Source organism: Lynx canadensis, chromosome E3 (assembly GCF_007474595.2).
Source record: "Lynx canadensis isolate LIC74 chromosome E3, mLynCan4.pri.v2, whole genome shotgun sequence".
Taxonomy (NCBI): domain Eukaryota; kingdom Metazoa; phylum Chordata; class Mammalia; order Carnivora; family Felidae; genus Lynx; species Lynx canadensis.
The window spans coordinates 14,594,693-14,611,901 of record NC_044318.1 but is presented as its reverse complement, the minus strand read 5'-3'; the positions used below and the strand labels follow the sequence as shown (position 1 = coordinate 14,611,901).

The 17,209-nt window shown below is 42.2% G+C and overlaps 1 long non-coding RNA gene across 2 annotated transcripts in view; it reads left to right on the top strand.

Annotated features, from left to right (window-relative positions):
* Window positions 1–16,824, top strand: part of LOC116737819 — a 101,132-nt gene extending 84,308 nt beyond the window's left edge. Inside the window, exons 2-4 of one of the 2 annotated variants that reach the window (XR_004343048.1) lie at window positions 13,022–13,312; window positions 15,428–15,467; window positions 15,940–16,824. This is a non-coding gene — a long non-coding RNA (uncharacterized LOC116737819). Of the gene's footprint in view, window positions 1–13,021; window positions 13,313–15,427 lie in introns of both variants that reach the window. The other variant, XR_004343047.1, reaches the window with a different exon arrangement.
* Window positions 16,825–17,209: the final 385 nt, after the last annotated feature.

Genomic DNA, 17,209 nt, shown 5'->3' with positions numbered 1-17,209 from the left:
TTTAAAATTTAGGGAGTGTCTTAGATTGATGGGATCAAGGAATAGTGTGTCTGTAGCTGTCGTTCACATTAAGAAGTGGTTTTAGGTGAAATCATGTGGGGGACCCCACCCACGCTGGTATCAGAGCATGCAGGTTTTATAACTTCCACACATTTAAACCAGATGATTCTTTGCTGTAGGATGTCTAGCAGCATCCCTGGTGTGGGACACAGGCTAATGCTAGACCCACAAAGACGTCCATGTCCTAATTCCTATCATCTGTGAATATATTACCTTACACGGGGAAAAAAAAAAAGAACACACAAAACCCTTCATTTAAAAAAAATTTTTTTTTTCAACGTTTATTTATTTTTGGGACAGAGAGAGACAGAGCATGAACAGGGGAGGGGCAGAGAGAGAGGGAGACACAGAATCGGAAACAGGCTCCAGGCTCTGAGCCATCAGCCCAGAGCCCGACGCGGGGCTCGAACTCACGGACCGCGAGATCGTGACCTGGCTGAAGTCGGACGCTTAACCGACTGCGCCACCCAGGCGCCCCAAAACCCTTCATTTAAATGAAAGATCTTGAGATTATCCCAGATGACTGAGGTGGGCCCGATATTATCACAGGGGTCCTGATAAGAGAGAAGGTGATATGATGATAGAAACAGAGAAGGAAGAGAGAAGGTGCTATGGCTGCTGACTTTGAAGAAGGAGGAAGGGGCCATGAGCCAAGGAATGTAGGCTGCCTGTAGAATCTGGAAAACACAAGGAAACCAATTCTTCCCTGGAGGCCTCCAGAAGGAAAGTAGCCTTGCAAAGTCATGTTAGTCTTGTGACCCCTGGGGTTGTCAGAAATTTATTTCTGTTATTTGAAACCACTAGGGTTGTGATCTTTTGTTACAGCAGGAACAAGAAACAAATACTTCCGGTATCCACCCACCAGATACCAGTAAAACCCCACCCCAGTTGTGATAGCCAAAAATGTCCACAGACATGACTTCCCCATGTCCCATGGGGAGCACAACTGTTCCCAGTTGAGAACTACTGTGTTAGGGAGATTCCAACAGCAGCTGCAAGAATTCAGAGGCAAGAAGTCAATGCTGTGGGTATGGCTGGCACATGGTCAGCCAGGTGTGGCTTCAGGTGGGCACACAGATAGGTATGAGAAGCTAGGAGATGTAGACTACTCATAATGTCCATTGCCACTCCTTTCTGTTCCCTCACCTTGGGGGGTTTATGCCTGGATACTCAGAGAGCATGGCTGGACTGGCTGAGAATCCTTATTGAATGTGACAGCTTGCCCTGCTGGGTCCCTACTTCTTAGCACAAGGATGACAGCTGCTCTCTGTGGCAGCCTTTCCCTGTGGATCAGACTCCTTTGCTTGACTGACCAATTCCCTTCATGCTGGGCAGGAAGGACTTCCTTCTGTCGGAGCCACAGTAGCAAAGTCCGGGCTGGTTCTAAGTAACAAGAGGGACTCTGATTAATATAAGGAAAATCAATCATTGGTTTTTCAGGATAGTAGGGTATCATGGAACGAAGGAAGTTTGCTTAGGAAGGAGAATACCAGTGTAGCTCTGGGAAGCTCAGAAACAGATGGAATTCATGGTCTCCCTTTCAAGTTCTGCTGTTAATCTTGTCTCATTTCCCAGTCTTGGTTTCCAAGTTGCAAATTCCTGGAAGAGAGAATCTTATTGTGTGGGTCCAATAGATCAACCAGCTGAGGCCACAGGGAAGGACTTGCCCAAGGTCACTGATAGCAGAGCCGGGCCACCTCTCTTGACTTTCAGAACTGTTTCTTTTGCATAACCAAGTACTAGAGTCTTTGCGGGAGGTCAGATTGTCCAATTAGAGAGCTAACCAAGAGCTGATACACTAAGGAAAGTTCTTTGGAAGCCTGCTGAGATGACACCTGAACTGGAAAATATTGGCCAACACCGGCTGTTTTGTCTACTGTGTATCAGGTGTCTAGGTGTTTGTAGGTATCTAGAAGTGACATGTGTTCTATGGACATATTTAAAATTAGTTATAACAGAGTTTTGGGGGAATTATTGTGAATCACAATAGAGTGAAGTTTTTAAAAACTACTTCACCATTTCATTTTTTTTCTTGTAAAATTTTTATTTAAATTCTACTTAGTTAACATAGACTACAATATTGGTTTCAGGAGTAGCATTCAGTGATTCATCACTTACATACAACACCTAGTGCTCATTATAACAAATGGCCTCCTTAATACCCATCACTTATCTAGCCCATCCCCCACCCACCTCCCTCCATCAACCTTATTTATTCTCTATCTTTAAGACTGTCTTATGGGGTGCCTGGGTGGCTTTGTCAGTTAAGCGTCCAACTTCAGCTCAGGTCATGATCTCATGGTTCGTGAGTTTGAGCCCCGTGTCGGGCTGTCTGCTGTCACACAAAGCCCCCTTCAGATCCTCTGTCTCTCCCCCTCCCCTGCACTCTCACTCTCTCTCTGTCTCTCTCTCTCTCTCTCTGTGTCTCAAAAATAAATAAACATTTCAAAAAGTCCCATGGTTTGTTTCCTTCTCTATCTTCCCCCCTTGTCTTATGTTCATCTGTTTTGTTTCTTGTATTCCACATATGAGTGAAATCCTATGGTATTTGTCTTTCTTTGACTGACTTACTTCGCTTAGCATAACACACCCTAGTTCCATTGCAAATGGCAAGATTTCACTTTTTGATGGTCAAGTAGTATTCCACTATATATGTGTATATATATATACACACACACACACCCCACATCTTCTTTATCCATCCATCAGTTGATGGGTATTTGGGTTCTCTCCATAGTTTGGCTACTGTTTTTAATGCTGCTATAAACATCAGTGTGCGTGTACCTCTTCAAATCTGTATTTTTTTTTAATCTTTGGGTAAATACCTAGTAGTGCAATTGCTGGATCATAGGGTAGTCCTATATTTAACTTTTTGAGGAATCTCTATATTGTTCTCCAGAGTGGCTGCACCAGTTTGCGTTCCCGCCAACAGTGTTAACAGGGTTCCCCTTTCTCTGCGTCCTCGCCAACACCTGTAGTTTCTTGTGTTCTTTTTTTTTTTTTAAATTTTTTTAATGTTTATTTATTTTTGAGAGAGAGACAGAGTGTGAGTGGGTAAGGGGCAGAGAGAGGGAGACACAGAATCCAAAGCAGGCTCCAGGCTCTGAGCTGTCAGCACAGAGCCTGATGCAGGGCTCGAACTCACGAACCGTGAGACCATGACCTGAACTGAAGTCGGACACTTAACCGACTGAGCCACCCGGGTGCCCCTCTTGTGTTCTTAATTTTAGCTATTCTGACAGGTGTGAGGTGGTATCTCATTGTGGTTTTGATTTGCATTTCCCTGATGATGAGCGATGTTGAGCATCTTTTCATGTGTCTGTTAGCCATCTGGTTGTCTTCTTTGGAAAAGTCTTTATTTACATCTTCTGTCCATTTCTTAACTGGATTATTTGTGTTTGGGGTGTTGAGTTTGATAAGTTCTTTATAGATTTTGGATACTAACCCTTTATCAGATAACGTCATTTGCAAATATCTTCTCCCATTCTATCAGTTGCCTTTTAGTTTTGCTGATTGTTTCCTTCGCTGTGCAGAAGCTTTTTATCTTGATGAAGTCCCAGTTGTTCATGTTTGCCTTTGTCTCTCTTGCTTCTGGTGATGTGTCTAATAAGAAGTTGCTCTGGCTGAGGTCAAAGAGGTTGCTGCCCGTGTTCTCCTCTGGGATTTTGATGCTTTCCTTTCTCACATTTAGGTCTTTCATCCACTTTGAATTTATTTTTGTGTCTGGTGTAAGAAAGTGGTCCAGGTTCTTTCTTCTGCATGTTGCCATCCAGTATTTCCAACACCATTTGCTGAAGAGACTGTCTTTATTCCATTGGATATTCTTTCCTGCTTTGTCAAAGATAGTTGGCCATACATTTGTGGGTCCATTTCTGGGTTCTCTATTCTGGGTTCCATTGATCTGATGTCTGTTTTTATGCCAGTACCATACTGTCTTGATGATTACAGCTTTGTAATACAGCTTGAAGTCTGGAATCATGAGGTCTCCAGCTTGGTTTTCTTTTTCAGGATTGCTTTGGGGTCCTTTGTGGTTCCACACAAATTTTAGGATTGTTTCTTCTGGTTCTATGCTGGTGGTATTTTGATGGGGATTGCATTAAATGCATAGATTACTCTGGGTAGTGTAGACATTTTAACAATGATTGTTCTTCCTATTGTGAGCGTGGAATGCATTTCCATTTCTTTGTGCCCTCTTCAACTTCTTTCATAAGTGTTCTATAGTTTTCAGAGTACAGATCTTTTACCTCCTTGGTTAGGTTTATTCATAGATATCTCATTGTTTTAGGTTCCTCCAGCATTTTCAGCAATTTCTGGTCCCCAGTGAAGTTCTCTCAGATCCTTTGGCAATTGCCACAGCCTAACTGAATATTCCATTTCAGATGCCCTTTCTTGGTCTGCTTTGGGCTATGACTGAATTCTTCCCTCTAGGTCCCTGTTTAAATAAACACCAGCACCGCAACAGGTTTAATTTTTTTAAGCCTTTATTTAAATTCCAGTTAGTTAATATACAGTGTGATATTAGTTTCAGGTTTACAAAATAGTGATTCAACACTTCCATACAACACTCTGGGGGGTCATCACCGCAAATGCCCTCTTTAATCCCCATCACCTGTTTCACCCATCTCCCACCTGCCTCCCCTCTGGTAACCATCATTTCGTTCTCTAAAGTTAAGAGTCTGTTTCTTGGTTTGCCTCTCTCTCTCTCTCTCTCTTTCAAGCAGGCTTCACTCCCGGCATGGAGCCCGACATGGGACTCGAACTCACAAGCCTGAGATCAAGACCTGAGGTGAGAATGAGACAGATGCTCAACCAACTGAGCCACCCAGGTGCCCCTTGCTCTCTTTTTTCCCCCTTTGCTCCTTTGTTTTGTTCTTAAATTCCACATATGAGTGAAATCATGTGGTATTTGTCTTTCTCTGACTGACTTATTTTGCTTAGCATGATACTCTCTAGCTCCGTCCGTGTTGTGCCAATGGCAAGATTTCATTCTTTTTTTATGGCTGAGTAATATTCCATTGTATACATACCACATGTTCTTTATACATTCATCTATCCATGGACACTTGGGCTGCTTCCATATAATTTGGCTTTAATTCAACAACCAGTACATACTTACTAGAGAAAAAAATTAAAAAACACAGATATGTGAGGTAAAACTTATAAAATTACCCATAAGCTTATTGTGCATAAAAACCTCTTCATAATTTGCTCTATTTGGTGTCCTTCCAGGCTCTTTTTTTTATTATTTGATATTTTGTGAAAAAAAATGGGATTATACTGCATCTTTTGTTTTATTGTTTATTTTGTTAATTTAATTATCATAATATTTTTCAACAGGCTTAAATATATGTTGATTATATTTTTTAATAGCTTCATAGTATTTCATGATTATGCCATGATTTACTTATTCGTCATTAAGAGAGAGAACTCTTTTTGTTTCTGAGTTGTTGAAAAGTCTGTGATGTTTATGTGGCTGCAGAATAAATCAAACCATGACTAAGGTTTCAGAATTTCATGAATTATTATGTTTTTTAATTTATTCCATTTTGGATAGTTACATTTTTTTGTCCTTTCTCGCTGGAGGATATTTTGTTGTGACATCCCTCTGTGATATTGGGGAAGGAGTGTGGAATATTCTTAGGTCCTCCCTATGCACTTGTGCTTCTGTCAGCCTTCTCTGAAAGGGTTGGCCTGGAAAGAAAAGCAGATGAGCTTACGCGCACGTATATTTCCTCACCCTCACTCACCTCATGTGACCGCCTATGGAGAGGAAAACAAGTCAGCTTCTTCAACCAAATCACAGTGCTTTGTCCATGGGTCATTTTCTGTAACACGCAGAAGAATTTATAAGGGTTCCCAGTTTTCTTCATTCACGTGACAAAATTTTATTGAGTACCTACTATGTGCTAAACAGTATGCTTGATCACTGGAACATACACAGATAGTCTTAGGGCATCTCGGTAGTGAAGTCTTTATATATCATTTTGTCCTCCTGGTGGTCAGGTCAATTTCATCTTACTCTAAGGCTGGGGCTTTGGAGCAGACGGACCCTTGCACACCCATGCTACCTTCATGACATTGGGCACCTAGTTTACGTTCTTTGTGCCTGCTTTCATATTATATTAATACAATTCAATGGAATCATCTGTGTAAAATATACAACGTAGAGTAAATGGTTGAATATGAGATGACCATTATTATTAGCATCATATTCTACAGAAAAGCTTACAATCGAGTAGAAGAAGATGTATTGCCTGGTCATTTATGTATCCTTAGCAGCTGATGAAGAAAGAACTAATTAGTCTAAACATTGAGCAAGATGAAAGGAGCAGGCCACTGGCTGCCTCTCTGGGGTTAATTTAGCCATCACTTCTGCATGGAGCTGGTACATTTAGAGTGTGAAAGGAACCTGCTGCTTGTTGATAATTAGTCTGGTTTCAGTGAGTATCATCAGGTGTTAATAACAGCTCAAATGCACTATATCTTTTCACAACTTTTAGAAGATGTTTAGGTTGTTTGCTGGGTTCTCACTTCTCGGGCTTCTGTGTGGATGTTGGGGGTTGATCTAGGGAGGGCCAGATAGGATGCTTCTACCTCCATGGATCCTAGCCATCTCCATGATGGCTACAATATGGCCCTGCCCAGAATGGGTAATATCCTGGATATTACATGAATTGGGTCAGATGCTGGCCTTTCCTGATGGAAAGTGGCATTTCTTTGCCAGTGGGGGACATTTCTTCTTGTCCCAAATAATCCTGACAATACAATAGTTTAAAAGAAAAAAAAAAACCCAACTGGAAGGAATGTAAATTTTCACCAATAGAGTACTACCTAAATGCATATTAGGATGTCATACAACAGAACACAATGTAGCCATTAAAAAGAATAAGGTGTACCTGTATAGGTGTCCAAGAGGTACAAATTGGGAGAAAAGCTGCAGAACAGTAACTAGGGTCTGATTTGATGTAAGAGAAGGGGGGGGGGGATAAACAAAGAGAGGAAACTGACAGAGAAAGAAAAAAAAGGAAGAGAAAAAGAAAAGGAAAGAAGAAAAGTATTTCTTTACAAAACCAGGCTTTCCTTTGCACATCATAGATTACTCCAGAATTTGAGGACTGAGGTAGATTTTTACTGCAGGTAAAAAGGGTGTGTGTGTATAGGGGTTTTACACAGTACCACATTGAAAGACTACTCCAAATTTTCTCCATACTTTATTTGGAGAGTGAGTGCCCACAACAGGATTAATTCTATTCTGTGGATTGACACACACTATCCTCACTGATCTATCCCAAGGCCTTTTATTTATTTATAATAGCATAGACACATATCCTTGTTGTGATTGGAGCAGTTCTCCTGAGATGTAATTTATGATCATTAAAATGCACCCATTTTAAGTGTATAGTTCATTGAGATTCAACAATCAGGATATAGAACATTTCTGTCACCCCGAAGATTCTCTTGCTTCTCTTCCCAGTTAATCATTAATTCCCAGCCCTGGTCCCAGGCAAATGCTGATCTACTTCTATTACAATATATTTTCTTTCCTAGAGTTTCCTATAAATGCAGTCATACAGGATGTACTTCTGTGGTAGGATTCTTCTCAGAATAACAAACGGAGGGTTGATGGGGGGTGGGAGGGAGGGGAGGGTGGGTGATGGGTATCGAGGAGGGCACCTTTTGGGATGAGCACTGGGTGTTGTATGGAAACCAATTTGACAATAAATTTCATATGTTGAAAAAAAAAAGGATTCTTCTCAGAATACTGGTTTGGCCGTTCATGTGTGTTGCGTGTATCAGTAGTTCTTTTCTGTTTTAAAATTTGGACTGAGTAGTATTCCGTTTTATATAAACAGCATGTTATAATATACCATATACATTATAATATTAGACAGTATGTTTATCCATCCACATATTGAGAAAGATTTTATTTGGGGAAAGGTTTATGTCACCAAAAAGGTTGAAAACCACTTTTCCACCTTAATTGCGTATTCTTGGGAACGTTGGAGAACTCAATCTACACCATGATTTCCAGTGAGAAAGCAGGTCTCCTGTTAGGAGATTAGGTGATAGGATGACTGAAGGTTTCTGTGGTCTTATTGAATACACATGTGGCAGGCATCCCAGGCAGTGGCCCCCAGTTATCCTCACCTCCTGGTATTCATGTTTTTGTATAATATCCTCTCTTTTGGGGTGGGCTAGACTTCTAATGAATTGAATATGGCAGAAGTAATGGGCTATCACTTCTGCGATTAAGTTATAAAAAAAAAACCTACTTCTGTCTTAGGTGCTAGTTCTAGGATGGCTTTCTAGGGAAGCCAGCTATCATATCATGAATCCGTCCTGTGGCGAGGTCCATGTGGTAAGGGGTCAAGGCCTGCCAATAACCACAGAAATAAGCTTGGGAAGGAGATTGCCCCAGTTGAATCCTCAAATGAGACTGCGATGTTTGATGGCTCCATTGCAATCTCAGGAGAAATCTTGAGTCAGAGGCACCCAGATAAGCTAAACTGAGCAATATAAACTGTGAGATAATTACTAAGTTACTAAGTTTGGGGGTCATTTGTTACACAGCGGAGATAACTAATACTGACAAAATTAAGTTGTTGTTGTTAATTATTCCTATTGCTGCCATAGACTTCACCCTTCCTGGTTTCAATCCCAGGTTTAGCAGAGCCCTGGAGATACGTTACGGTAATAATCACCAGGCAGTAGACATGGAGTCAGGTACTTGTCAGGCACTTACTTACTTTAGGGGAGAAAGGACTGTAAGGTAACTAGAGCTAGTACAGAAAGGAGCTGGGTTTGAATCCAGGCAGTGACGCTAGTGTCCCTCACTGTGACCATGACACATCCTGCTGCCTTGGACACCAGCATCTCCCAGCCATCCACAAATGATCCTGGCCCCAACCTTGTCCTTATTCCACTCTTGCCCCTTCTTCCCTGGATTCTCCCCGACTAACCCTGTCCCAGCTCCCACCTCAACCACTGCCGGGTCAGCCATCCTCCAGCTGCTTTTCCTGATCAAGGATGTCAGGGCGGACTACGTATGTTGGGACCTTAGGAACTTTTCATCTTCCCCCTCCAGAGAACTGTCTGCCTTCCTTACTCCTTCTTCATCTCAGCGACTGTTCTTTTTTAGTCAGATGGAAACAGGAAGGTTTTCTTTCTAGGCCCCTTTCCCATATCAGGAATTAAAACAGTGTCTAAATGCAGTGAATATTAATGTATATTTGAAGGATAAAATGAAGCAGTGAAGGACTGAATTGCCCACGTGCTTGGGGAGACACCTTGGGGCTGGAAATGAGCTTCCTCTTTGGCCTCAGGCTTGCCTTTGAATTCTAGCTCTGCTGGTCCTTGGCTGTGAGATCCTGGCCAAGTGACTTCTCTGCGCCTCTGTTTTCTCATCCCTAAAATGGGAGCATCAATTTTTTTATGGCTAAAGATGAAGTGATACTGTCCATAAAATAGCACAGTGCCTGGTACAATATAATTAGTCCATTTATTACCATTGTTGTTGTTGCCTAATTCTTATTTGTGCATTTTCAGATGTGTTTTCTCAAAGTTGAGGAGTTCTTCAATGAAAAAGACTGTCTCCAGCAGCATTTTCCTCCCCTGGGTCATCGTTCCTCCCCTGGCTCACATCCTCTTTCACTCCGTCACGGTATAAAAGGGCAGGATGGTGCAGAGGTCCAAGAGTACGGCCTGTGCCGTCAGAGAAACTGGTATCGAACCGTGGCTCTTCCACTTCTTAAACAAATGACCTTGGGCAAATTATGAGCGTCACCAGGCCTGTGGATAAAACGGCAAGAATAGTAGCTCCAGCATGGTGGCATTGTGGCGGAGGTTGGTGGAGGTAATTAATGCACGTAAGATACTCATGGTGGTGCCGGCACACAGTGATAACCCGACAAATGCAAGTTCTTATTATCATGATTGTAGGAGTTGGTGGAGGATGCTGAGGCCTGAGGCCACCCCTCCTCCAGCTTCTAAAGCCTAAGCATTTTACTCTAAAACATTCTGCAGGCACCTGCAGGGATTTCCGCTGTGCTTTGGACAGCGGTGGCCCATTTGGATCGGTAGAAGGCTCTTTTCCTCTTGTCTGTCTTGCCTGGGGGGGGGGGGGGGCGGTTCTCTTTGTGTGTTAGACTTCTATTCATGGATCATCTGCCAGAGACTTGGACCAAGATTTCTTACTCTGCTTTTCAGATTTTCTTCCCCTAATGGTCCTGTTCTGTGCTGTCACCCTGGTGCCCTCCCCTCCTCTCCAGCCCTCAGCAGCTGGCAGGAAATGTTTATAGAAGAAGCTTTTCTTTCTCTTTTTAATAGCCTCCTAGGCTGCAACCTCCCAAATGAGAACCTTGTTAACCAGAAGGACTCTAGGCTACTGATTTATATTCCAGTCATCAAGAGAGGAAAGAGAATTAGAGAGGGAGAAAGAAAATGCTAACGTATCCATGGTCTAGTTCCAACACCCTTTCTGATGAGGAGTGTGTGTATCTATTTATGTTCTGGGTGCTAAGGGATTCCTTCTAGATTTTAGTATTTGACCTGTTATCCTTGGGTCACCTGGATTCTTTGTTCCTCTTGTGGGTGTGCTGAAAACAAGAGTAACAAATTTATTCTCCTGCCATTTAAACAAAAGATTTGTTACTTTCAAATAATAAAGGTACTTGTTTCAACAGAAATGTTAGGATCTCAGCAAAGATGGTGTCCAAGCTCATGGTGGCTTCAGAGGACGGGTAAGGGCTTACCTCCTATCACTCTCTGCAGATACTCACGAGCCAATATCTCTCCATGGGTAGTTATGAGAGAGTCATAAAACTTACAGGTGATAGTCTTTCGTGGCCAGAATTCTAGCTCAGTGGTTCAAGGAAGGCTTCCAGGAGGAGGAAGTGCATTTAGAACTGGGCTTTGAAAGTTGGTGTCATAGAGAATGCAGGCTGTTCCCCAATATCCATTCCCCTCTACTTCCATAACAGAATACCTAATTTTTAGCCGGCTCATCCCCCTCACCCCCAAGAAAGACAATACTTCTTTGGAATCTTGCTTGCAACACTCGCCACAATTATTTCCCTTCCTGTACGCACATCCTTTTGCAGGGTGACTTGGTAGCACCTCCTGTTTAGTGATGCAGTCTTTCCCCATTCTTGAATCCAAGCCAGACTTGTGATTTGCTTTGTTCAGTACAATGCAATGGAAGTGACATTGTGCTAACCCCAAGCCTAGGCCTCCAGAGGCCTTGCATACCTCCACTCACTCTTTTGGAATCCTGCCCGACCATCATGTGACCAAGCCAGAGTTAGCCTTCTGGATGATAGGAGCCCGTTTGGAGCAGGGACAAACTTTCCTAGCTGAGGTCATCCTAGACCAGCCAACCAGACAGCTAACTACAGGCACATGAGTACTCACCCAAGGCCACAAAAACCGCCTAGCTGAACTGAGCCCAAATTACCAACGCATAGAATCATGTGGTGGGTAAATGCTTATTGTTTTAAGCTACTGTGTTAGGACGTGGTGGTTTGTGATGTATCAAAGTAGTTAATACAATTTCCCATGCAGCTAGGTGTGTCTGCATAACCAGGTTTTGTTGGGTGACATGTAAGTGACTGTGTTGTGTATGATTCCTGGGCTGGGGGAGCAGATTTCTTTATAGGGAGGAAGCATGCTTTTCTTCCATATTTCTTGTTCCCTAACGACGAGAATGAGAATGTAATAGCTGCAGCTCCAGCAGCCGTTCTGGGTCAGGAAGGGAGTTTAGGAATGGAAGGAACCCAGTGCAGAACAATAACTTAGGAGGATCCTGTTCCTCTGAAGCCATAGATTGCCTTTCTAATCCTATTCTGACTACTTCTAAATTTATTAAGCAAAAGGGATAAACTTTTGCCTTTTTTAGGCCACTGGTGTTTTGAGTTTTACGGTGAAATCATAGCTGAACCTAATCCCAAATAATACCAATGGTCGGGATTTAGATAAGCAGGAATGGTAGGAAAGAGTACTCATACCAGAGGGAATTTGTAGAGGGAATATCTTGGATAATGTTTCAGAAAAAGAAAAAGTGTGGGTGGCGAAAAGACTGCATGGTATTTCTTAAGGGAAACACTGGGTGATAGGGCTGGGAACAGTTTGGGGCCAGCTTTTGCAAGGCCTTGAAGGGTAGGCTAAGAAATTTGGAGAATGTGGCACAACAGATGTCTGAAGCCTTATAAAAATCAGAGTAAGGAATTCACTGATTCATTTCCTCCGGGGAGTTAATGTTCCAGTGAGAGAGACAAGATAACAAAATAATAGGATGATTACAGATTGTGATTAATGGTCTGTGTGATATGATGCTGACTAACTGTTGGATGCAGGCAAGTACTTTAGAGAGGTTGGTCAGAGAAAGATTTTTTTTTTTTTTTTTTTTTTTTAGAATCCTGTGCCAGGCGGGGCGCCTGGGTGGCGCAGTCGGTTAAGCGTCCGACTTCAGCCAGGTCACGATCTCGCGGTCCGTGAGTTCGAGCCCCGCGTCAGGCTCTGGGCTGATGGCTCGGAGCCTGGAGCCTGTTTCCGATTCTGTGTCTCCCTCTCTCTCTGCCCCTCCCCCGTTCATGCTCTGTCTCTCTCTGTCCCAAAAATAAATAAACGTTGAAAAAAAGAATTTAAAAAAAAAAAAATAAATAAAAAATAATAAAAAAAAAAAGAATCCTGTGCCAGGCATTGTGCAGAAGTCTAGGGACACAGGGAGTGATAACACACAGTTTCTGTCGTGAAGGATCTGTCTGTGGCTGTGAAGAGATCAGAGTCTTGTGTGGTGGTAGGGTTAATCGGGAACAATTTCCTAGAGGAGGTGGGAGAGCGCCAAAGCAAGTAATTTAGTCTTCCCATCTGTATCAGTCAGATGTGGCTGTGATAAAACTGTGTAACATACACACACCCCCCCCCCCCAAATCTTTGCTTACCACGAAAATGATTTTTCTCACAGGTCTGCATGTAGGCTGTGATTCTGCGGGGCTCTGCTGGATCAGCTTGCTTGATTCCAGGCCCAGGTCTGTTGTATGTATCTCCTCATCCTGGGACCATTGGCTACGCAAGGTTTGATCTTCTCACGGTCGATGGCAGAAGTTCAAGAGATCAGGCAGAGTCACAGAGGCACATTTAAAGCCTCTGCTTCTATTGTATCTACTCACACTACTGGCCACAGCAAGTCACATGACCAAGACGGACAACCACGGGTCAGAAAGAACACTCTACCCACAGTGAGAAAATGTCAAAGGTACAAGGATGTTTAATTCTGTAATGCAGGGAGTGAAAGGTTGGAAACAGTAAGTCAGTCTTTCATAGTATTCAAGGAAGTGAGGTACTTCTCCATTTTTTCAGAAATCTCATGTATGTCTGAGTATTTTACTAATTTTTTCAAGAAATCTTTTCTATTTCCTGTTAGATTTATTGCAAAGCACCATTATCCTTTTTGTCTAAATTTAAAAATAATTTTTTTAAAGTTTATTTATATTTGAGAGAGAGAAAGAGAGACATACAGACAGACCTTGAGCAGGGGAGGGCAGAGAGACAGAGACAGAATCCGAAGCAGGCTCCAGGCTCCGAGCTGCAAGGTGTCAGCACAGAACCCGATGCGGGCCTTGAACCCATGAGCAATGAGATCATGACCTGAGCCAAAGTCAGATGCTTAACCAACTGAACTCCCCTTGTCTAAATTTTTACTTAAAAAATTACATATGCATACATGGTAAAAACTTCAAAAAGGAGTACTGAAAGATATAACAGTGAACATAAGGGTGGCCCTTCCCAAGAGGCAAATCCTGGGTTTCTTTTCAGAGATATTCTGTGTGTGCACAAACAAATATTTTGGTTTTTTTAGTGTTAAGTTTTTATTTTAATTCTGGTTGAGTTAACAACATACAGAACCAAATATTTTCTTACATTAAAAAAATACAAAATGCGGGCGCCTGGGTGGCTCAGTTGGTTAAATGTCCAACTTCGGTCATGATATCACCGATCATGGGTTCGAGCCCTGCATCCGGCTCTGTGCTGACAGCTCAGAGCCTGGAGCCTGCTTCTGATTCTGTGTCTGCCTGTCTCTCTCCATCTCTCAAAAATGAATAAATGTTAAAAAAAATGTTTTTAATACAAAATGGCATTCCACTATACTTGTTCCTCTGTATCTCCCTTCTTCTCTTCTGTTTAACAATGTATCTTAGAGGTGGTGCCATTTCAGTTCAGCGAGGCCCATTTCATTGTGTTTAATGGCAACATTGTTTTCCGCTGTGAGGCTGCGCTGTAATTTATTTAATCAGAACCATATTGAAAGACATTTGGATTATGTCCAATCTTTTGCTACCATAACCAAGGCTGCATTAAGTACCCTGGAACATCTATCTTTATGCACATGTGTGAGTGTATCAGTAGGTTAAATCTCTAAGCAGAAATTGCTAGATCAAGGGATATGCAACTTAACATTTGATGGATATTGACTCTCTGTTTCTAAAAAGAAAGAATGATTTCTTCCAGCATGTCTACAGATCTCTGTCTGTCCCCCCTATCTTCCTCTGATTCTTGTCCCATGGTATTGTTCAGGGCTGAACCAATGGACTAAAGTAGTTCAAAACTTATTCCTCTAGGATCTCTGGGGAGAGTTTGAGTAGTATCCTCTGAATCTTGACAAAAAAAAAAAATTGAAGACGGGGAAGAACCTGGTACTGCTGTTGTTACCCAGATCATCCATTTATTTATTTATTAAAAAAATTTTTTTTTAATGTTTTATTTTTGAGACAGAGAAAGACAGAGCGGGAGCAGGGGAAGGGCAGAGAGAGGGACACACAGAAACCGAAGCAGGCTCCTGGCTCTGAGCTGTCAGCACAAAGCCCTATGCGGGGCTCGAACTCACAAACCGTGAGATCATGACCTGAGCCAAAGTTGACGCTTAACCGACTGAGCCACCCAGATGCCCCATTTATTTTTTATTTTTTATTGTTTTAATGTCCAGATCATCCTTTTAATGAGAGCACTGGAGGAGCATCGAATGTTGTTCTCACCAACATGTTTACCCAGGAACTCCAGACTGCAAGTGGAATGATTTATATTCCTGGGAGATCCCAGTAAAAAATGTGCACAATACCCTTTAATTTGATCTGCTTTCCCTGTTGCACCTAAATATTTAGGGCAAATAGAAAATAGTTCTGATTTACAGTCTCTATAAAAATTTTAAACAACCTAATAGGACATTTGATCATGAAATTGCCTGAAATAATGTTGGTGGTAGTCAGCCATATTTCTTTGAAATGGCCTGTAACTTCAGTGCAAACCCCCAAACATGGATTTTTTTCCCTTGCTAATAACAGCCTTATTAATAAAAGAATGATTTTCTTTACAGATCTTCACCAGCTGGGTTCCGATGCCTTTGTTCAATAAAGGTAGAGATAATAACTGTCTCTAAAAAGAAAATGTGCCGAGGTTCCCAGGAGAAGTGGTGGAAACAAATCTTTTATTAAATCATATCAAATTGTGTTTCTTGTTTACTTTTCTCATTTTGTAAGTCACAGTCATATCTGCTAGTTTTGGTAAACCTTGCCTCACAGTCGTAAAAAAAAAAAAAAAAAACTAGCAATTTGGAGGCTTGGTGTTCTTAAAGCTAAATGCTGTGTGATCAATCGGGGTGATAAATTTCACACAATTAACTGCCGTGATGACATTTCTGAGTCTGTTCGTCTATTTTCCCCTGCTGACATCTTAGGAGATTGGTTAACTTCTGCCTATATTTGCAGATGTTCTATGGATGCCTAGAAAAAGAACAGCAGGAAAATGTAGTCAATATCTGGAGTTTTTACCTGTTCACAAATTTGTGACCCTTAGAGTAATAACATCTCTATTTTCCTTTGAGGGCAGGTGGCTCACATAGGCTAGTTCTATTCCTACTGCGAGGAGAGGCGTATGACCCAGACCTGGCCAATCAAAACATCCTTGCTCAAGTTGGACCAATCAGAGCCAGTGAGAATCCTGGGACTTGTACTACGACTACTGGAAATGAGAACTTTCTTGATTGGAATTCGTTAAAGAATGAGATATAAAGCTGCTTATGGTTATCTTCCCTCTCCATGGGAAGAGTACTCTTGAAGGAAGACAGGACAGAGAAAGACAGCCAAGAAGTGGAGGAAGACAGATTCCTGATGAGATCACTTGAATTCTTGAGTTTAATTATGCCTGAAGTTTTACTCATCAATTAGGCAAGCTAATCAATTTTAATTTTTTGCTTAAGTCCGTTTTGTTGGCTACCTGCCTCCAAAAGAGTCTTAAACACTTGTGTTTTATAACTTTCAGTAAAGTCTCATATGTAGGAGAGCATGTGCAACAGCAGCATTACCCATGCTGATCAAAATAGATCAGCCCTATTTTCTCTCGTGTTCTCAGTGGTCACCATTGTATAATGGACTGTCTTCAGGTAGGTGCACCTGCTCCAGGCCACAGCTCATCAGAGGGCCTTGGCCAGCATATCTCTTGTGTTTCCAAGAATTGTCATTGCTAGAATTACTCATGGTTGTCCCATATTCATACTCTGTGGATATGGGGTTTGTGCTATGCCCTGTCCTCCCCCTGCTCTACCCCAGGGGCTCAGTAGTTCCTTGTGAATGCAGTTGTGCTTATCTGTGCCCTAGAGAATTCAGAATGAGATTTCCTGGCAGCTGGCCACTGGTATCTTCTCCGAGCCTTGCATCTCTAAGATCTTGGGTCCATTTCTAGTTCTTTCTTTGTCTTGCTCAAATTAAGCAATCACCGGGGCGCCTGGGTGGCTCAGTCGGTTAAGCGTCCGACTTCGGCTCAGGTCACGATCTCGCGGTCCGTGGGTTCGAGCCCCACGTCGGGCTCTGGGCTGATGGCTCAGAGCCTGGAGCCTGCTTCCGATTCTGTGTGTCTCCCTCTCTCTCTGCCCCTCCCCCGTTCATGCTCTGTCTCTCTCTGTCTCCAAAATAAAAAAAATAAAAAAATAAATTAAGCAATCACCTTATTTGAATGGGAGAGTTGATGTAGACAGCGATAGAGGCTAATGTTTGTAACGTGCCTTTTGCATATCAGACACCATGCTTGGCACATTCATGTGTGCTCAGTCCATCTTGTGAGTTTCCCATAACACTTAATGTATTCTTCTATTTAATACTTT